This window comes from Leptinotarsa decemlineata, unplaced genomic scaffold, assembly GCF_025532065.1.
Source record: "Leptinotarsa decemlineata unplaced genomic scaffold, Ldec_3_MD MMD2_P_RNA_scaffold_6, whole genome shotgun sequence".
Classification (NCBI taxonomy): Eukaryota; Metazoa; Arthropoda; class Insecta; order Coleoptera; family Chrysomelidae; genus Leptinotarsa; species Leptinotarsa decemlineata.
In genome coordinates, this window is record NW_027412533.1 from 1,309,744 (window position 1) to 1,333,790 (window position 24,047).

At 37.5% G+C, this 24,047-nt stretch overlaps 1 protein-coding gene across 2 annotated transcripts in view; it reads right to left on the minus strand.

The window, feature by feature from the left end:
* Positions 1 to 24,047, minus strand: part of Atet (ABC transporter expressed in trachea) — a 69,717-nt gene that overhangs the window by 36,744 nt on the left and 8,926 nt on the right. Inside the window, exon 1 of one of the 2 annotated variants that reach the window (XM_023155806.2) lies at positions 10,975 to 11,205. The exons of the other annotated variant lie outside the window; for it this stretch is intronic. The gene's annotated coding sequence lies outside the window, so the exon portion shown is untranslated. Of the gene's footprint in view, positions 1 to 10,974; positions 11,206 to 24,047 lie in introns of those variants that run through there. 2 annotated transcript variants of the gene reach the window in all.

Here is a 24,047-nt window from a genome sequence, read left to right on the forward strand (position 1 = left end):
AAACACCAATTCTGGTGTTTGAGGACAGTGCTTGTTATGGATTTATCTAACGATAGTTGCACACACACCGATTTTGGACGGCCGATTTTATACCGGTCGTCCAAATTCCAATAGTGAACCACATGTGGGTAAGGGACCTGGCACATACGCCGACCGGTGATCAGCGTCGATCACCGGTAGATATGTGTGCAAGGTCCAGTTTCTACATGTGGTTCACTATTGGAATTTGGACGACCGGTATAAAATCGGCCGTCCACAATCGGTGTGTGTGCAATTAGCCTAACGCCAGAGTATTCAGTTATATCTTTCATCCGATGTTATGGCGTGTCAGTTCGCCTTCGTTTCTAGCCCCTCCAGATTTCTCAGGGCCGTTTCTATGGCAGCAGCCATTGATGACTCTCTCCTTGAACAACTTCAACAATAACGTTAGTGTACCCCCACGAATATATATTTTATGTAACCTTTTTTCTATTATATATCAAGTGTGGGGGTACCAAAATATTTGTTATGAAACCAGATTGAAAAATGAGTCGATAGAAATCATAAAAAGTACTGGGAAAACATACCAGGGGAACACACACGGAAAAACCTTAATGGAAAGAATCGAAGAACTCCTTCAAAAGAGTAAGGGTCGGCTCGGAACCATTACATAGCTACTCACCTGACACTGTCAATCAAAAAGAGACCTGAACACAATAGGGCTGTACAACGGAGACCATAGCTGCAAGCAATGCAACAAAAGAACAGAGACATGTCTCACAAGAAAGGGGTTTTTCCTTTCTGTTGGAAGATTGCTCGTGTTCAGCCTATTCCCAAAAAGGGCAAGAAAAATATTTGAAGTAACTATAGGTATCTGTCTCTTTGCTTTCAGTGATATCACAAACCATAGAGAAAGCAGTAAACCACCATATCAATATGGCTTTCGCAAACAAAGATTAACAGGCGACCCATATTTGAAATAACGCAATCATGAAACATGGAGAGTCAAGAACTGTTGCCCTTGATATCTGTAAGGCCTTTGGCCGTGTATGGCATGAGGATTTGCTGGCCAAACTTCGATGCTATGGCTTGTCGAATCATTTTGTGTATGGCTCTCTCCAGCTACCTGAAAAAACGTTTCCTGCAAGTGGCCGTCGAGGGATATCTCTCGAATACTTTTACCATCAACGTTGGTGTTCCCCAGGGATCCATATTGGGAAAAACCAAGAATGCAATATATTGCTTCGCGACAGCACACTTCTCTCGTCATTCCGTTTGGATTCCAGGACATCGGCTGCGGATGTACATCTTCACCGGCAGCAGGAGTTTACATATCCTAATGAGGATCTAGAAGTGATTTCGAATTGAGGTGAAAGCAACCAGGTTCAATTCAATGTCACAAAAACCCAGGCTTTCTCCAAAAAGATACATGTCTCCGAACCAGATATAATAATGTCAGGACAGACAATTCCGTTTTCTGCTTTGGTTAGTTTATTGGGGGTTAAAATGAACAACAATATGTCTCGGCACAATCATGTCGCTGGAAATGCAAAGGCTGCTTCTAAAAAGCTTGGAATACTATTCCGAACCAGAAAACTGTAGATACTTTGGAGTATTGTTCTCATGTATGGAACTCCGCCCTTGGGCATACCCTGAAGCTGATGGATTCCACCTAGAACAGAGCCATCCGCGCCTGATTGGAGACGAGAACAATACTTGCAACCTTGATAGTCGGGAACATCAAAGAAAGGTTGGAGATTTATCTCTCTTCTATAGATACCTCCACGGAAAGTGTTCAAGTGACTTGGCACATTTGATTCCATGAAGAGCGGTACATATCAGAAATACGAGACGGACTGTGGCTACTTATCGTTTTGAGGTTCAACTTAGTACATCTCGAATTTCAGTGTTCAGGAACTCTTTCATTTGGAGAACTGCGTTCATGTGGAATAAACCTCCTGAACGTTTTTCCAAATGGATTTAATCTTGAGTGATTGAAATCCAATGTGAATCGCTACATTCGCACAGGCACCGCTCTTAGAGCATTTTGAGGATTTTCTTGTAGTGCTTGCTTTATTTTTTAAAAAAATCTCATATTTTATGCAAATGTAAGGCTTTGGATCACAAGAAGCAAACAATTTGTGGACAACCCAAATTATGTTCAGAAGAATATGACATACATCCAGCAAGGGATCTGCATAAATTAGCACATCGATCTATTGGAAAATGCCACATCAGTTGTCAATGCATATATTCGGTGAAAACAACAGCTTTTGCATCTCAACGAATATCTGAAAAAATCATTGAGGAAAACCAAGTGGAATTCACTGCCATAAAACCTTAGGTATCAACCTACTGGAATACCGAAGGTAGCTTTATATACAGTGCATTTCTTTAATGTCCCCCCCTTTTATTTTTTGAATGGAACATCTCAAAAAATTGAAATTTGGGATAATGAAATTAATGCATGAATATTTTTTGAAGTCAAATTGACAGATGAAACTTTCAAGATGGCGACTGGGCGCCATCCGGGAAACGAAATTAAATAGAAAGGGGGGTCTTGTGACACATATTTTTGAAGCTCCTGACAAATGCTTCAAAACCCTGTAATATAATGTCAATATCTCCAACTACTACAAAATGGCGGAACTTTTGATAATTGCCTGAATACATTGACATTTAACTACATAATATGAAGTAATAAGCTTGAGGTCAGTTCAGAAGATGCTCGAAATGGCGCCCAGTCGCCATCTTGAAAGTTTCATCCGTCAATTTTACTTCAGAATAAAATATTCATGCATTAATTTCATTATCTCAAATTTCAATTTTTTGAGTTGACCCGTTCAAAAAAAAAAGGGGAGGGGACATTAATGAAATGCACTATATACAACACTATTTTCCAAAAACAAGCTCAAATTATATTCAACTCGGATGCAATTGTCTGTAATTTGAAAGTATTTTGAGTAATTCGTAACACTTTTGAATTGAATGTAATTCTCTCAAATTAAAAAAAAAGGTTCTAAAAAGACTCAGAAATATGATTGATGTTTTATTTAAATTAGTAAATTAGTAGATACTTTTGTTTGCTATGAATTCGCACGAATTTACTCACTTGCCAAATGTATCAACTTGTATGTATTCCTGTCCAGTTTTGTCCTGTTTACTGTTACACTATTCTACAGAATGAACCCAATTACATAATAAAGAAGAATAAAAAGCACACACATAAAAATATTCAGATACACGTAAACCGTAACAATATAAAAACGAAATTTGCGAAGTGTCTGTTAGCTAAGAAATGTGAAGAAAAAATGATGGATTCAGGGTAATTTCATTTCATTTCCATTATTTTGGTTAAAATATTAACTCCCAATTTTTATTTAATTTAATATTCATTCAATTCAGAGGCTTATTGTATAAAGTGTTTTTCAAATAATACACATAAATTAAATCAACATGTTCGTGATTACTTTATGAAATCATTTCATTATTTTATTTTCATGTGCAAAGTGTTTTTAAAACCCTTTTTTTCGAAACGTCTAATAGGAACTTCTCAAGAAGCTTGTCAAGAAGCACCCTGTTTTATAACTGAAAACACGGAACTAAACGAAATACATATTTCAAAATAGTTTTCAATTTATTCTTGGAACTGATTGCTTCAATAATTTACGATTTTTTCGCAATAATTATGACATTGTTGCTTATATCTTCTGCCTATGGAAAGCAGAGTATCACTGTCAACAAGAAATTATCTGTCATTAATTCCAATGACATCAGATTCATCGGCTATGAGGCAGTAAAAATTGCAGGACACGTATCTTATTTCTCAAGGTTGATCAAATAACAATTCGATGCAAGTCCATATTCCATGATTCGTTCATTATTGTCATTATTAAATGCATTTTTCCACTTGATAATGGGGATTGTTTGAACTAAGATTCATATCGTGATATTGCAGAAAACATTTCAATTAAGGAAACAAAGAGCAAGCGTCTCGGTATTTAGAGGTCAATTAATGCTTTGTCCTGACTAGATAGAGATAATTTGCGATTTCGAAATCGAATGAATAGAACTCTGATGGACGTGTCAGTATTCATAATGCAATATCATAATGCTAACTGAGAATTTTAGAATAATGCAATCTGTGTTAATCGAAAATTGGTTTTCGAGTTCAAAATAGCATCTTGACTTTTTAAATGTTCGCACGTCGGCCTTTCAAATTTTTATACGACTTTGTTATTCAATCCTGCGAGATGACATTACTTAATTGGCATCGGTTTTCTCCAAGGAGATGAATATCTCCGAACCGGATATAATAATGTCAGGTCAGACAATTCCGCTTTCTGCATCGATAAGTTTGTTGGGGGTTAAAATGGACACCAATATGTCTTGGCACAATTATGTCGCTGGAATTGCAAAGGCTGTATCACAAAAGTTTGGAACTCTGTTCCGAACCAGAAAACTGTACACACCTCAGCAACTTTTGATGCTTCATGAAGCTCAGATCAGACCTTCGGGTTATTGTTCTCATATATGAAGCTCTGCCCCCAAAAATACCCTGAATTTGCTGGATTCCATCCAGATTCCATCCAATCCGCCTGATTGGGGACGCGAACATCACGTACAACCTTGATAGCCTGGAACATCGATTCATCTCTCTTCTATAGATACTTTCACGGGAGGTGTTCAAGTGACTTGGCACATCTGATTCCACCAAGAGCGGTAGATATCAGAAATACGCGATGGACTGTGGCTGGTCATCGTTTTGAGGTTTAACTCAGTACACCTCGAACTCCACTGTGTAAGAACTCTCTAATTTGGAGAACTGCGTTTGTAGAATGAACTTCCTGAGAACGTTTTTCCAAATGAATTAAATCTCCAGCGATTCAAATCCAATGTCAATCCATACTGTCGCACAGGCATCGCTCTTCAAACGATCCCTTCAGTGTGTCCAATACGGCATTGACAGTGCCAGTTTACTCGGAACTGAGGCCGTGGGTGTCGAAATTCAACTGAGTAGAGGTTGTCACAGACTAATCTCGGTTTACAAGCCTCCGAAAAATCTTTTACTCCCATAATCACTGGATGAACTGCTGATGGGTAGCGACATTTCGACAATTGCTGCTGGTGACTTCAATGTCAAGCACGGACTATGGAGCAGAGCCACCAATCGAAACGGCCAAGCGCTTCTGCGCATGTTGACAGACATGAATATCTTGTGCTGGGACCGGATGAACCTACGTTCTATAGCGGGCAGACTAGGCCTGACGTACTAGACATCGCGCTTCTCAGAAACGTCTCTCTGACTAGCGAAATTTACGTTCTGTCGGAACTGGATTCCGATAATCCAGTAATCCTGGTATGGGGCGATGATCTTCCTTCCCCTGATTATCGTACGAGATCTTCGACGGATTGGGATGTCTTCACAGCCTAGCTCGGAGAGATGCGCGCCCCTCCTGAGGCTCTTCGCTCTTCCGACGAAGAACTCGACGCGGCAGTTGAGCGCTTCGAGTTTTTTGTGAAAGATGCGTTTCGAGCGGCCACCTCCAGGGAGGAGTGTCCGCTGAGCAGCTACAATGAGTTTCCCTCTCGTATCAAAGCCCTGATACGAGAGAGAAGACGCCTGAGAAGGCTTTATCAGCGAACCCTCTTCCCAGGAGACAAAATAGCGGCAAACAGGATGGCCAATCAAGTCAAACAGGCCATCATTGATCACCGAAACGAAAGGTGGAAGGAACTGTTGGAATCCATTGAGCCTGGGAGTGACAAGCTTTGGCGAATCACTCGTAGACTCAAAGGGAAGACTGCTCCCTCACCCATTCACGGAGAGCGCGGAGTGTGCTACTCCCCCGCCGACAAAGCGTTGGCCTTTGCTGACACGATGGAACATCAGTTTTAGCTTAACGACATCGACCGTGATATTCTGCTGGAAGACCGTCAGGCTTCTGTGGAAGAACTGAAGGGCTACATCAGGGCCGCAAAGGCCAAGAAAGCTCCGGGGGTCGACTCAATAACAAATAAGTTATTGAAGAAGCTCCCGGACTACTGCGTCGAAAATCTGCTGTTTATTATAAACAATTCGTTGGTCTTCAGATACTTCCCCAGAAGGTGGAAGCACGCGATCGTTGTCATGCTCCCAAAACAGGGGCAGAACCGACTTTTCCCGCAGAACTATCGCCTGATTAGTCTGCTCTCCTCGGCGGCTAAGCTGGCTGAAAGAGTCGTTCTTCAAAGGCTCAACGAAGAAGTTGAGGACCGAAATGTTCTGCCTGACCAACAATTCGGCTTCAGGAGAGAGCATTTCACTGAGTTACAGGCTCTGAGATTGGTCAAAAATATCATCGCGGAGTTAAATCGAAACAGGAAAGTCCATGTAGTCTTATTAGACATTTCGAAGGCCTTCGACCGTGTCTGGCACGAAGGCCTTCTGCACAAACTAATTGCGTTCGACCTGTCTCGGGGCCTGATCCGGTGGATTGGGTCTTTCCTGAAAGACAGAACATTTCAGATTAGAGTAGAGGGTTCTCTGTCTGACAACAGAGAGATCCTCGCTGGAGTGCCACAGGGGGCCGTGCTCTCTCCCACGCTGTACTCCCTTTACACCAGTGACCTTCCGAGGTCCGAGCATGTGAAGGTATCCCTTTACGCCGATGATACGGCTTTCCTCTCATCTTCTATGGGCGGGAGCTCGGGATCGTCTACATGCAACGTGCATTGGACGACCTCGAGCGCTGGTACCTCGAGTGGAAGATCCGAGTGAATCCGGAAAAGACTCAGGCGATAACTATGGGAAGAACGATATCTTCTCCGGCTATGAAAGTGAGAATCTCTGGAAGGGAGATTGACTGGCAAGCGCGGGTAATGTACCTCGGTCTTCTGATAAATCGTAGGCTCACCTGGAACCCGCACCTTATAAGCGTGAAGGCAAAGTTCGAGGGTCGGGTGGCAAGCCTGTACTCTCTGATAAACAGAAGATCCAAGTTAAGCGGAAAAAACAAAGTGACGATCTACAACACGATGTTCAAGCCTAAGATCATGTACGCTTCAGGCGTCTGGGGACAAGCGGCTCCGTCCAACATCTCCATTTTGGAGACTTTACAAAATAAAATACTACGGATGATTGTGAATACTCCGTGGTTCGTGCGGAATGAAGCCATCCACAGAGATTTACTGCTGCCTTCCATTCAGCAGTCCATTCAGTTAAGGAATCGGCGAGTTTTAGGTTATGCGGAAACTCACGATAATCCGTTAGTCAGGGAAACTATAGATTATGCTGTAGACGACCTCTCTCGATATAGAAGGCCCCGACACTCTGTCGAATGATGCCCCTATGTCCTCTGTTAACAGATGAATACTATCTTCATCCATCCACCCCAGCCAGGTAGGGGTACACCGCGAAGGGCGGTACTGATGTCTAAGGACATTCATGCCGCCGTCACTGATTAGTTATGACCCATTCGTCCCTCTGACGAAAACCAGTTCAAAGGGTAGGAGAGCAAGGCTCCAACCTGGAAGAAATCAGGATGACAAGCAGGCGTCGCTCTGAGAGCGCCTTAAGGATTCTCCTGTAGTGCTTGTATTTTGTCCTTAAAAAATGTGTTGTAAATGATGATTAATTTTATATTCAGAAAGACTAGTTCGGTGATAGTATCAAGTATTATCTTACCATTGTGCTCTTGCTAATGATTCGAATTTAATTAAATTTTTCCTCAGATCTCGAAGAAGCGGGTTTCCTTGTTCAAAACATAATTGATCCCAAAAACTATCGGACATATTAAATACATAATACAAAATGGAAAACACTTTGGAAACGAAATAGTTAGGACTAATACTACACAATGACATGAAACAAACGACAGGTTTTTTCATGATTTTTAATAGAAGTTATATTTTCAACAAAAACATTTTTTTTTGGGCCTTGAAGAAGAATTTTATTAGAAACGTTGGCAAGAAACCAATTTATTCTATTACCAAACCCACTTTTCCCGAAATAAGTCATTGGTTCACTAGACTAGTTAACTGATCTACCTATCATTTCGAGAATACCCTGTATTTTTCTAATTTTTCTTTTTGATAATACTATCGTTGAAAAAATAAGGATTGTTGTCTCTCTGGTCTCAAGAGAATTCTACAATCAAGTAAATTATGCAAACACCCTCCTTCTCAAATTTCAAACAAGAAAATATATTGAGTTACGACAAAAGTACTGTGACAGTACGGACAGTGAAGAAACTGCTAACCAGATAAAGCAACAATTTTTAAGTTTTCCCAAAAAACAGAGATATAACAAAATTATTTCACAAGTATCAACTTCGACATATGAGGAATAGTTAGTGAATAAATATTGAATATAAAGCACTGAACACAATTATTGAATAAATTTATGTACAAAAAAGTAATTTCTATGCAAGATCTAGACATTTGGATAAAGTTTATATTGAACTTAATTTCTTTCTTCCTTTCTTTGGTAGTTTCTCACAATTTTTTGATTACAATAGCTATCTAATCCTGATAACTCAGCACATGGAGGTTTTTGCCTGCGAAACTAGACAATCTACTTGAAAAAAACCAGACATCACCAGAAGATGGCAAATGAGACTTTGCCGAAACGTTGTGAAAATAATCCTTATGGGGAGAAAATACACAGAACACGGAGCGAAACCCGAGAAAACAGCTCATCATATATATATATATATATATATATATATATATATATATATATATATATATATATATATATATATATATATATATATAAATTATTTTATTAAGAAGTTTTCTGGGATAAGAATTTTCGATCAATATGTCTCCAGAAAGTCTGAGATTTTTTTGCTTGAGGGAAGGGTGTACTAATTTTTCTATTCTTTTTTTCAAACAGAGTATTAAATTAATTTCACCAGAATTTCTATGAAAGGAATAGTAATTGATATATCTTCCTGAATTAGTATGTTTGACATACCAATCTGTAATCAACGAATTACCAGTATTACGAATAACTCTTGTATCAAGATAAGGAAGGGTCTGATTATTTTCTATTTCGATAGTGAATTGTAACTTTTTATCATATCTTTCGACAACATCAAGAATTTCATTAGATTTGTCATAAGGTATTACACAGATGACATCGTCAATATATTTCTTTAAAAAAGGAATTTCAAAACTCAATTTAGGAACTACAGCAAAAAAATAATAAAAATGAAAATTGTATCAATCAATAACTTTTTCTTTAGAGTCAAAAATCAAGAAATCATCATACCCATTGAAAAATGACATTTATGTGAATGTATGACATTTGTCAAACCCACAAAAAAATCCTATAGATGTACAACTTTCTCGTCAATTTAATTTTCAATTTATTGTTTTTCGCTCATTTTTACTGTGAGTATGATTTGTAATGTTATTCAATGGCAAAAATATTCACAACTCATTAAATTATAGGCCCTGAAGAAGCTTCACATTAGAAGCGAAAGCTTGGCAATGTAAAGCAGAGTTTGATTTTTGATTTTTTGACTGAGAGACCCTGTTAATCTATTTCACCGTACATTTCTCCAGTCGCTAAGATTATCCACTTCATATATATATATATATATATATATATATATATATATATATATATATATATATATACATACAATCGACCGCTTCAAAAACACTTCACTAAGTTTCTTCGAAAGCTTCTGATAATTTCTCTTCAATATTCTCTGTTTTACTATCACTGTCATTGTTTGAATCAATAATGAATTTATTTCCACCATCAATATAGAAGTGCTCAGTCTCCACATAGTCTTTTTCAACTAAAATTATCTTTTTAATCCTTATCTGCCAGTCTTCTCCTTTATCCAATTCTGAAGAGTTTTGTCACAGCAGCTCACGTTATGGCCGGAAGTATTCAATTTATTCTTTATGATTTCAGTTGTAGGAATCTCATTGCTTTTGTAACAGTGGTATATTGTTTTTTTCATTGATTCTAATAAATGAATATCTAAAGGTTTTGGTAATCCTCTATCACATCGCGTCTTGCGTTCATAACGTTTGTTTTTGACTATTTTACGTACAGTTGAGGAAGGAATTTCGGACAAATCTGATTTTGCTTATTTTGCTTGTAATAGTTTGTTACCCTTCGAAACTAGATTCTTATATAAATTGAAACATACTCTCTGTGTTTCAATATTCAAATGCATTCGAATCTTATTCACTGGTAACGCTTTTTTGCATTGTTCACCATCGCTATTGGAATTACTACACAGGAGAAAGTCTGCGTTGTTATCACATTCGTTATTACTATTAGTACTTGTCCAAGGACGCCACTTTTTAAACAGATAACAAAAATTTTTAGTAATTATAACTACACCAATATCGAATTTCAACACTCAAACCGCGATCAGTTCCTGAACTGAACACGATCACGATAACCATCGCCGCATTCCCGATTTCTATTCGTCACCGAAACATGACTTCAAATTTAAATTTATGACTCTTCTGCCAATCATAAAACTCGGTTAGTAAAAATTATCCTATGCGAACCGCCAAGTCTACAGTTCACGTGGACTAGTTTGCTGCCGGTTCATTTCTATGAATTGGTTTTTTTGCCTTTGAGAATGCCGCCAACTTTAAGAATGCACAATACTGCTTACTTCGACTATACACTCAGCTATTTCACTCGATTTACTGATGGTATGGGAAAGACATCTTAATAAAACCAAATCTTTCAGATGAGGTTTCATTTGTTATTTCAGATATTTCAAATCATATCATTATATTATACAATGGAAGTCCGAACTAATGGAATTCATTCGATAATCGGTGTGAATGAAAATTAGAAATTTCAGATATTTTTCATAAGGTGAGGGAAGATCAGTAGATGATAAAAATAATTAAAAAATCGTTGAACTTGTCAGTCATGGAGGTTAAAAAAATTATAAAATGTCTGCATGGTAGAAGAAAATGGGTTATAGGTAAAAAAGTGTGTTTACTTTGTTGAAAGCATATTCATACCTTTAGATACTGCAAAGCCATCATATTTTTTCCAGAAAATATTTAATCCCATTTTGGTGCTTGGATCAGCGAAATAAAAATCACTAGCAATTCGGCACAATCTTTCACATTTTGAATTCCCAACTATTGTGACAATATTGAGCGCGGAAAACACAAGAAAGTAGAAGTTTCACTAGATTCTGGTTCACAAAAATATATAACATATATAACAATAAATATGTGATAAAATGTGCCAAAGAGTTGACAGCTGTCATAACAGATGGAGTAACTGTTGTAAAGAGTGTTTTTGGTAGATCATTCGACTATAAAGTTCATAAAATCCATATAATCAATAAGGAATTTGAAAAACAGTTCAGAATTTGAAGCAACAATTTTGGATTAACAAAAATTTGCGGATAAACAAGTTAAAAGAAAAAACAATAGATTTATTGATATACACATACAAAAAAATTCAAATTCTGATTTTAGGGCCGTGGTTTTTTTAATAGCACAGAAATCGTATTGTTGACAATCATTCAAATTGCATTCTAACTGAAGATGAATATTTTGTTCTTGTCATGAATACATTTTGCTGTGAAATTTCAGATATCCAACTATTCTTATGATAAAGTTGTATGGTTACTGCGGTATGCTCTAATTATATAATGTGAGGTTAGACAATAAAAAAAATATTGATGAAAGATTGTGATCCACTTATCCTATCCATTCAATTATCTCGAGAGTTTTAATCAGAAGCACACCTGGTACTTATAAATTCTTTAATCAGCTGCAGTGAAAATGTTAATGTCGGATATGTCGAAAGCTATGGTGATAATGGAATAAATACCTATAGTAATTAGATTTTCCCACTGTCGACTTTGAGTGTCGTACATTTAGAGAGAGACGGACAGACAGACATATCTGGACGACTAATGCTTTAACTTTTCGATATTTAAAAGTAATGAATTTCTAATTTATTGAGAATTCTCTGCACTATACCAGACACATTGGAATCTTTGAGAAGGCCTGGAGTGAAGTTTTCTTGGTCGGTTGCAAAATGCCATATAGGATTGCAATTCACGTGATCTCACTAATTATAAAATTCTTTTTTACTTTTAGCGAAAACACTATGACTACTTTCTGATTTTCCGTTCTCTTTCAGTAGATATTGTTACTCCAGCAGGGTACAATCAACTTCCCTTCCCGACCAAGCATCTTCAGTTTAGACAGGTTGGAGCCTAGCTCCCTTACCCTTGTGACTGATTTTTGTCAGAAAGACAAATGGGTTCATGACTGAGAGGTGGTGCCGGTATGTTAGTTCTCAGACATCAGTACCACACGTCGCGGTGTACCCCTATCTTGCTGGGGTAGGATGGATGATAAATTTGTTCATCCGTTAAGGGGGAACATGAGGGTCTCATTTGACAGAATGTCGGGGCCTTCTACATCGGAAGGGGTCGTTTACAGCATAATTTAAAGCTTCCCTAACTAACAGATTTTCGTCAGATTCCGCACTATCAAAAACTCGCCGATTCCTCGACTGAATGGATTGCCAAATGGAAGGCAGCTGAAAATCTCTGCGGATGGCTTCATTCCGCAAGAACCACGGAGCATTCACAATCATCCGTATTAGCTTATTCTGTACTCTCTCCAGAATGGAGATGTTAGACGGAGCCGCTTGTCCCCAGACGCCTGAAGCGTACATGATGACAGGCTTGAACATCGTGTTGTAGATCGTAAGCTTATTTTTAAGGCTCATTTTGGAACGTTGTCGATCAGAGGGTACAGATTTTTGATCCGACCCTCGATCTTTGCCTTCACGGTTTTGATGTGCGGGTTCCAGGTGAACCTACGGTCTATTAGAAGACCGAGGTACTTTACCCGCGCCTGCCAGTCGATTTCCTTTTCAGAGATCCTCACTTCTCTAGCCGGGGAAGATATCGTTTTTTCCATGGTTATCGCCTGAGTCTTGTCTGGGTTCACTCGGATCTTCTATTCGAGGTACCAGCGCTCGTGGTCGTCCAATACATGTTGCATGTAGACGACCCAGTGCTCCTGACCCATGGAAGACGAAAGGAGAACCGTGTCGTCGGCGTAGGGAGATATCTCCACACGCTCAGACCTCGGAAGGTCGCTGGTGGAAAGGGAGTACAGCGTGAAAGAGAGCACGGCCCCCTGTGGCACTCCAGCGAGGATCTCTATGTTGTGAGACAGAGAGTCCTCTACTGTAACCTGAAATATTCTGCCTTTCAGCAGAGACCCAATCCACCGGATCAGGCCCCGAGGCAGGTTGAACGCGACTAATTTATGCAGAAGGTCTTCGTGCCAAACACAGTTGAAGGCCTTCGAAATGTCTAAAAGGACGATATGAACTTTTAGGTTTTGGTTTAGCTCTGCGATGGTGTTTCCGACCAGTCTCGGTGCCTGGAGCTCAGTGGAGTGTACTCTCTTGAAACCGATATGTTCGTCAGGCAGAACATTTCGGTCCTTAACTTCTTTGTTGAGTCTTTACAGACTCAACAGCTTAGCCGCCGACGAGAGCAGACTGATTGGGCGACAATTCTGCGGGAACAGCAGGTTTTGTCCTTGTTTTGGGATCAGACGACGATCGCATGCTTCCACCTTCTGGGGAAGTATCTGAGGGCCAACGAACTGTTTATAATCCGTAGTAGGCTTTTGCGGCCCTGATGTAACCCTTCAGCTCTTCCACAGAAGCTGGGCGGATGTTATCATCGTTATCTTCCCTGAGGGTACGGTGACCCCGATCTTCCAGCAGAATATCGCAGTCGATGTCGTCGTTGTCGACAACGTTAAGTTGAAACAACTCACCTTCTCTTATTTGCGGCCGCTAAATACACTACCGCAAAGTGTTGCCTAGCAACCAATTTTGTTATTTTTAGTTTCGACTTTTGTCTCCAAAATGATAAATCTTACTTGAATATGCGTAGTGAATGTGCAAGCTGTGTACACCATTTTTGCCATATTGACGAAAACTGAGATAACCATATACAATATTTATGAAGGTACAGCTTGTGAAATCTAGTGATAATTCTCTCTCTCGCTCTCATAGTCTTCTAACGAACGCACATCTAGTGGGCGGGACCATAACGGAATTCAGAAAGCTCTTACTACATTTGACAAGCTGTCATAGCCAACCAAGAATATACGTACTGGGCGTCCTTGTATATTTATTAGCGAAAAAATTCACGGCTATACAAATACTCCACTTCTCTTCAATCAACCTCAGAATGGCACGTAATTATGAAATAGAATGAAAGATACTAATGAAATGATTTGAAGCATATATTGATTCCAAAGAAAAAACTCGTTTAAGAATATTGCAAAATAGAACGCCAATTCACTATTTCTTGTACTGAAAAATAACCAAAATACATGCAGTTCAACTCAGTGATGAACACACATTTTAAATCAACAGCCAATTTAAAACCAAGCAATGGTTTAATTTTTTTTCAAATGTTTGTTCCTGAATGCATACTACTGAACATCAAAAGAAAACCTCCAAGGACTCAATGCTTTGTGGAGGAATTATGTACCCCATACTCTGAGTTGTAAATCCCCCCTCCCCCTCGCCAATGATTTTCTGGATCCGCCACGGTAATTCACTGAGGAGTCTAATGGGTCAGCTAGGTTAGGTAAAATTTGACTGGATCCATTCGACCCTCCACCGTAACCCGCAAGGGTTTATTGTGGCTCACACCTATTCACATTCCACCAAATAAACCCAGTTTCTTGACGAAGCTGATGAGTTTGTATGGTGAGTGGTCTTTCAGGTCAGTTGGTGAGAGGACGGCTCTGCCAAACTCTAAAAACCTGATTTGATCCCCAGCGGGGCAGGCACAAAGTATATGCTCTGCTATTTCATCGTTAATGAGGTAGTCAGATAGTCAATGTGAAAGATTCCCAAATTGATACCCGCGACAACCTTTCCATATGAGGGTTTTTGCACGTCAGCTACACCTGACGATGCCTTAGATTCAACCGTGCAGGGCTTTTTCACCTCTGGTTTTGATGAATTATCACTTGAGCGCAAACGTTTGCTAACCTGCTCATAGGGGGTTTGTTCCTCCACCTGACGCCAGATTCTACGTACGCAGAATTTGGTGCAACAAGGTTTCATAAGGTACGCCGCTCTTGAGGAGATGTCTCAGTTTCCTAGCTGCACCACCAAACCTTTTTTTTTAGGTTCAGGTTTGGATTTACGTTATTGAAACTTTCGCCTCAAATCGTAAATAGCTTCAATTCTTTTGACATACGTTTATTTTTCAGATTGTGGAAGGTTATCTACCCAAAAATGTCTTTCAAAAAATATCAATGAAATATATTTCACGAGTGAATCAAACAAGCTTTTTATTTCCTCATGTAATTTTGATATTTGAATAAAATGTTAGTTGTTTTTTTGACTGATGAATTATAATGAAACTTCAATTTCACTTAAGCCAACTTTGGGAATATAATATCAACAAATATTTTCGAATTACCATCAAACTTTTCTAATAAAACTTGGTAATAAATATATATTTTTCATCTGCCTTGAAATATAATGAATCTTTTCTCAAACCTGAATATTTTTATATGAATCATGAATCATTATAAATTTCATAGGAGTAGCACTAACAGAATTCCTTCTTCAGATAGACCTGAATTGCGTGATGATATTTTCTCAATAATTGAAAATCGATTACGCACATGCAGGAATAACTTCAGTGAAGAATCCTGCACTGACACCTGTCGGATATAATCCAATGCCCTTTGTGGTATTAGCCAGGGGAGTAGTTGTTTTCAGTGTAGGTGAGTTGACACTGGCTGAACGAAATGTCTCTGTAGATAATTTGATTTATAGCCACTTTTCCCCCCCATGCCCCCTCCCGGGTTGAGTGTCCTGAAGTAAAAGCTTCGACCCACAACTAATTTGCGAGGAAAACCTTATACTCCACTCCATCCACCCCCGCTCTCCGAGCGGTCCTCAACTTATTGATGGGCACTTTAGCCAAATTGACATCTGACCTCTTTTGGTCGAAAGTAAGCCTTTAGGTGCTTTTCTTTCACGATCGGTTAACCACTTTTCAAGTATGTACCTATTATTTATACTATGACAAAACCCCCTTCAATTAGATAGATGAGATAGATACATTTATTTAGGTAATTACATATTTTGATAATGGTATAACAATGAATGAAAAATAAACAATTTTGAAGGCTGATCCACCTAAGCAGAGCTTGAGTTGTAGTATCAACCTATAAACAACTTAAACTTTGTTTATATATACACATATACATGCATATACACATATATACATATGCATACATACACACCTATATACACATATACATACATAAACACATACATATGAATGAGGTATCATTTTTGCATAATGAAGCAAACACTCATACTGACAATGTAAATACAACTGATACAAATAGTTGGAAGGAAGGAAAAGTGGTGGAAAGAGAGAGTAATATTGGAAACGATTGTTGCAAAAGCTGAATTATAAGATCTGGCAACATGTTTTTCTAATGATAGTACTATAGTACTATAAGTAAGTACTATAGTACCATAATATTCCGTCCGACAGCAGCGAATTAAAATTTATCAATAATAAATTTAATTCATGTTTCACTCAAACTCAACAATCAAGACATTTCAACTTATTACAAATAAATAGATCTTGAATAGATCACTATTTATTGATATTCTGTAATATTTAGTTATTTATTTTGATGGTTGCATATAAGCGATACGTGAATTAAAATGATTGTTTACAATTTCAATTCGGCGCTGTGGTCTGACGGAATATTGCGGTACTATTATTAGACAAACATGTTGCCAGATCTAATTATTCCTCTTCTGCAACAATCATTTTAACTCGTGTAACTACTATCATCAACAAACAATTGTATTTGTGTTTCGCAGAAATTATAACAAATATTTTGATTGAAAAAACAGATATATGACAAACATTTTGAGTGAAAAATGTCGAATAATGTTTCAATATTATAACTGCTTACAATTTTTTATCCAATAATTTAAATCATATTACAACATTGAAAAGCAACTGTCATTTAAATAGAAAAAAAAAATTGTGAACAATCATTTTTAATGCGTCCAACAAATGCACCGATCAAATAAATTGGAACGAATGAAACATTGAGTGAATACATTGAGGAAACATTATTTTGAAAAACAAAAAGTAAAACGATATTCGATAGGCTAGTCATCAGAAGATTAATGAGTTAACCTCTCGACACCGCGACTTATAACTAACAGTAAATTATTCATTAATTCGCTAGTTTAAATCAGCAAGTCTGAATTGGTTAACAAAAGAGTAAATACCGCCATGAAATTTATTCAATTTGAGATACTTGTCTCGCAGGACATTGTTAACAGAAAAATTAGTCTCGACAACTATTCCCAGTGTATTCAGGAATAACGATACTTTATTGAGAATGTAATCAAGGACGAATTATAAATTAAGTAACTGAGAGTTCAAGGAAACATCGAGAAGCTGGTTTTCCTAGAGCTTGATGATTTATTCATAAATTAAGAATAAAAAATTGATAAATTGTGGCTATACCCTGAATAATTATGTGCGTCATTTTTGAATACAATAATAATCATTCATGAAGGTCAAAAAATATTACAATTGGTTTTATATGAAATATTTTTTTTGGAATTACAAAGATGTCAAGCAAGTTCTTGAAAGTGTTATTTGAGGTACATTGAGCTGAACTTTAAAACAATGGGTAGCTGTAGTTTGCCGTGTACTTCTGAAGCTTTCAGGAATAAAGCCAGTTGAATCAGTAGAGGACTTATCGTGAAAGTGCATAAAAAGGAGAAGAATGTTTAATTTTCCTTCTATATTTCAGATTATCAAGGTTGCTTGATATATTTGGATCTACAATCGGGAGGGTGGCTTTTTATTGGATATAATCTAGCAGGCTCCGTACAGAGCTTCATGTATATTCAAATGAAGCTCTATGAAGTAATGAAAGTTGCTTGCGCTAGGTGCAAAGTAAGTAAGTCTATTTAACCTTCCACTGAAACTTGTGTGGATTTATTGTTAGGAATCACACGTTGAAAGGTAAGACCTCGTTAGTCCTTAGCTCGCAATAGTTTCTACTTTTGAGAGTTGTCGTTCGTAGGGGGGCGACAGCTGGTTAACGGAAAAACAGATTGTGGCTAGTATCTATTCAAACTCCGTCAAATAAGTCCAGATTCTTAAGTCTCATCTAATTAATAATCTTCCAGGATCATATGGTAATAGTTAATTTCTTAACAACTGATGCTCTACAGCGGAGCAGAGTATGCAGACTCAAACCATAGTGACCTATAGGTAATCTTATCAGACTTCATAGGCCATCTATGCTCTATTCTGATAATTGTTTGGAATATACTTCAAAGAATGTAAAAATTTCTTGAAGTGGATCTGAACCTCTTCTTGCAATACAGTTGTTCCTGCCTGAAGCGATGTCAGTGATACATTCTTTTCTGATGAAAACGCTTGAAACGCCTTCTCTTGTAAGCAGCTTGGTTACTTTTCAGGTCAGTGGGATCAGGAATCTAGGAATCATTTCTCGAGTCTTCCTCACTCAGTATCACTAACGAAACGTTTGCGACACCTGACGCTCTCTCGTTGCAAAAAAAATCTTACCACGGTAATGCAAAGCTCTGGCGTGATGGACCTCCTTTTCTTAGAGATGGACGTCGCAAAAAACGAATCCAACGGTCGCCCCGTCAACATCGGATCAAAAAGCAAAAGCTTCTGAACTTTTTGGTTCCGTTGACTAACCTAGGAGAAAATTATATAGACATCATGAGCAGGATATCATATAAATCAGCCTTGCACTGAATTATTGAGCTGCAGAAGCAGAATCTACATCAGGAGAGGTAACGAACTTCCCTTGAGGAGGTCAGCAAACGCTTACGCTCAAACGGTATTCCACCCAAACCAGAGAAGAGAAGACCTGCATGGCTGAATCTAATGTACCGCCAGATATAGCTGACTTGCGAATGCCCTCATATGAGCAGATTGCTGCAGTCATTGAGGTGGGTATATTGCACGTTGAACGTCCCATTTTGCTATCGACAAATGAACTGAAATCTCTTCAGTATGTCATTGTGGCTTTCGTAGAGGATTTTCTAGATGGTTCACAGGTACAGTTGCAGAGTTGCACATTTCGTCCTGGATGACTGAGGTAAACTAATAGGATCAACAGAGTGCATTTCGGCTGGAGGTGCTGTTATTACCCCGGAAAGCCATTGCAGGGCATCTTCTCGATGACCGATCAGGTCACGTTGAGGTATGTCATAGACCCTAGTTGCAGTGCACATATTATGTGCTTGCTCCGCAGCGAACCAGATCGGGTATTTCTGCGTTTGACCGATGGCCTTTAGGATCACTTACGAATTAAGTGAAAGGAGCTGGATTTATTTGGTCAACTTTAAACAGATGGGAGCCAAAACAAACCCTCGCGAGATGCAGTGGAATTATAGTCACTTTGGATGATTTTCTTCTTCCATGATTTTCCATGTCGCTAATAGTAAAATGGCGTATAGTTATTTTGAAGGTTTTTTTGAATTTATGTTGAATTTGAACGATGTGGACCTATAGCAGAACAACCAAGTAGATAGCAGGGGAGCCCACGTTGCCAAATGGGGATTTACTCTAGCGTCATTGAGACATATTAGGTTGCAAAGCTTAGATGATAAGAAGAAAAAAATGTTATATAATATATTCCTTTTCATCGGTGAGGAAAGGGGATAAAGATTTTTAAATATGTAAAACAATACTGTTGCATGGACATACTCGAGCACGTCAGATATTGATAGCATCAATGTCCTACGTATTTTTAATAATGTTGGTATGTTAATCTGATCGTTTGCATGATGTGGGTGGTTGTACGTAAGGGTTAAAAGTGAAAAGAAAAAAAAATTAATCGAGCGCGTCAGATTTTCTAAGGGGGTGTTGAGAGCAACAAAAAAAAGCTCTCATTCGAAAATATGACGATTCCGATCTGACGCAAACTCACGGGCATTATTATAATGTGCAAAAAAAATTCGCCATTTTGAAATACTCAAGCGCGTCAGATTACGATATATATGGTTTATCTTTATGTTTTAGACGTGCTGTCTCATAATCTGACGATTATCTAGAGGGATTCGATTAATCTGACAGAAACATTTTTTTTTTCAATTTTTTTTAAATTTATTGAACTTAATCAATTGAAAAGCTCCGGAAATAACATACAAATAAATAAGTGCATGTTTTTTAAGTAGTATATTTGTATTTATAAGAAAATAATTTTTAAAAAATGCTCAAAAAAATTTAATTTTTTATAATCAATTGATTAATCAATGAAAAAGCGAGAAATGAAAATTCCTATGTTTTTACCACGTAGTGACGGCTGCATTCATCAATTAATTGATTATTTATCATCATCTTCATCTTCATCATTAACGAGTCTCTGTGATGGCGTCATGGCAACAGAATTCAGAGTGGGGACGGAGTGAGAGAGTAATAGATAGAGAATAGAGGAATAGAAACTCGAAGAGGGAAATATAGGTATCACACTGCTGCACCATTAAGCTTTATCGACGAATTTTTGTTATGTCGGCTTGCGGAAATCGTCAGATTATATGTTTTTCGTTATCCTTGAATTATTTCCTTCAAAATTAAAAAAAATTAGCTACGCTCGAGAATGTCGAAATGACGTTATTTTGCTGCCCTCCCCTTTCTTTACGTCTCTCTCGAATTGTCAGATTACTGGAATATACACTTTTTAGCAGGTAATTAACTCACCCTACCTTAATCTGACGCACTCGAAAATTTCTGATGATCAATTTTTTTTTACTAATCTGATCCTTCATAGGGCTCATATTTGGAGGAGGTACTTAACCGGGTACAAGGTTTCCCCCTGTATATTAATCTGCCGCGTTTTAGTAAATCCCGAAATCCCCGCTTGGGCTCCCCTATTAGGATCCTTATTTTACTCGTTCAAAACACGTTTATGAAATAGTTGCTTTTGATTTGTATAACATTTTGAATACATTGTTATATTCTAATGATTGAAAGATTATATCTGGAGTGTATTCGTTCAAAGTACTATGAAACATTTTATTATTGTAATAATTGGATCGATGACAATCCGAAGATTAAGTATTAAACGTGATTTTGTGATTTGTTCGCTACAAATATTATCTGGATTGCTGGTGATGAGTCGACGCTTTTGAGATAATATCATTCCCTAGTGATAGGCAACAAAATTATTTCGAAGCAAATCTGATTTTTCACTAAGAAATTAACATTAATGGGTTAAAATAAAACTGAAATTAACTCTGTTATGGAAAAGAATTTGTGTTGAATTCTATATATGAAATAGTACCGCATTCTGCCTTCAAAATATATGGAAAAGAACCCCATAGTTTGTCAGGTCTTCGGGTGGGTTGATGGTGGTTACTATAAGCAGCATAACTCATTTCAGTGACAAAGTACCGCATTTTCATTCTGATATATCTGTTTAAACCGAAAAAAACCGCGATGATACATTTCATACAGTTTGTAAGGCTTTGGGTGGGGGATTGTGGGAGTAGCTACCCTAAATAATCGTATAACTTATTTTAGTGAAATTCTTATTCAGTGATACTTTATTTTGAAATATTCACTGAAAAAGCATTAGTAAAATTGTCCATGATGGAATCACTGCTAAATGACAAATCTGAATTTCACTGATATGACAGCACTTGCACAGTCACCTGGTTTCCAAAGCAGGTGACTTCAATTTTTTTTCTCGAAAACGAAGCTAGAAATGAAAGTAACACAAGCGACAAGTCAGTGGCATATTTTTTTCCCAATATTCTTGGCTGTGGTGCCCACTGAAACTCCACTGGTCCTAATAATTTCAATCTAGTTGGGGCTAAACCAGTGCCTTATTACTGCAAATAACTGTAGCAAATTTCAACCAAATCGGTGTAAGGACATTTATGATATTTTATAAATACCGTTTTTTACCTTTAACGCCCTGTATCTCAGAACGAAGCAACTCCGGACATATGTTAATTAGAGCTTTGTTTCTCAAAACGACTTAACGAATCACCCTCTGAAGTGTCGTACCGTAGTTAGGAAACACCCTGTATATGTGGCTGTGTTAAATTTTCATGATACCACATAAACATATATATTTGAATTACTTGACTGTGGCATTGAGGGTTGTAGTACTGCTACTGAGGGTTGTAGTACTGGTCGTCTTGACATCATGTTACGTTTTGCAGTCCCGGGAAAAATAAAATAAGATTTCGGGGTACGCCCATGTTCCTCGCGCATACACCATGCTGCCAACGACAGTCATTTAAGTTAATGTTTGATACATTACAATCACCCGAATAGATCGAAACTCCCCGAGTTAGATATTCTGAAAGGGAGCCAAAAATAGATCATTGATGGATTTTTTATACGTAATAGCAAGCTTGGACTGGGAGTTTCGTCGAACTATCTATTTTACCTCAAAATTTAATAAATTGTATTGATGATAATAATTTATCTCAACAATTTAATTCGTGGAAATTAATCAAAATCACATATTTTTCAGGAAACGTCATTCAACTTTAGAGCCATCTAGAAGACTTCTCCCAACTTACTTGATGTTACCCAGAACGAGAGGCATTGAAGAAAATTCCACTGCTGATTTTTAGCGAAAAAACAACATACAAAATGTCGGATACTACTATTCAGTGGCGTCTTATTAGACGAATACTGTAGCCAAAAAGGACAAAAGAGATCTGTTGCATAATTGCAATCACTTCAATAGACTTTGTTGAGAGATTAGTGGACTGTATATTTAAAACGTGAACTTGATCGTGATAATGGAGTAAATTCCTTCAGATTCAGATCTTAGTATCTTCTGAAGATTCGGGGGCTCCCAGGAACAGGAACAATCGATAATTAGAGACATAAACTTGATTGTTCAAAGTAACAGTTTTATATACAAACACCAAACTTGAAAAATAACAATCGATTTTCGGTGTAGTTCGTGAAATTAACACCCGAGCTGAAAAGTCCTGGGCTGAGAAAGAAAACACGTTTTTCTTCATTAAAAATTGGCTTTATTCATTGTAATATACTGAACTCAATAATTTGATGGAACTCAGAATATTCACCACTAATATTAATATAAATATTTGTTCTGGAATAATCAAACAAGATGTTTCACTTTTCAAATTCTATTTCCCACTGACTGGAATGTCAATATAAAAAATATATACAAAAAAAAACATTCCCGTAAAAACAATATACCACCTCTCGATGTACATACAGAGTGTATCTATAATGAATATCTTACATCTCCTCCCTTAAAAAAAAAATAAAAAGTTGTATTTCATTATTATTAAAAAAAATTTATTGATAAGTTAATCTATCTGGAGGTTTAATTAATCGTCTTGGTCTACTGCTAACTAAATTGTCACTATTTAAAGAAACAGTTGGTTGTCCGTCATTTGAACTATGTTCCTCATTTTTAATATTTTCTGTTATTGAAGACGAACGAAAATGAAATTTTTTTATTTGGTTTAAATGACGTCTCCACTGTACATTACCTAAATCTGGCACTCGTACTACATATATTGTTTTGCCAATTTTCTTTACAATTTCCGCTTTTATCCACTCTCTCGAGTTTTGTTTTCGGTAATCCCGCACTGTCACCTCTTCCCCGGGTTCGAACACCAAAAATCTCTTACCATTTTTTGATTATATTGTGCCACTGACACTCGATTTCTTATCTCTGTTTGATCTTTCGGTAACAAGATATCAAAACGAGTTCGCAAATCACGACCTAATAACATTTTCGCCGGACTCTCTTGGGTAGTGCAATGCGGAGTTGTTCGATAATCGAATAAAAAATTGTTCAATGCCAAGTTAATGCAAATATTCCTATTTTTGCCGAAAGCATTTCTCAGTGCATTTTTCACTGTTTTGACGGCATTTTCCGCCGCTCCGTTAGAGGAAGGATGAAAAGGAGGACTCGTGGTATGCGTAATTTGATTTTTCGACAGAAAATTTTTAAATTCTACCGAACAAAAAGTA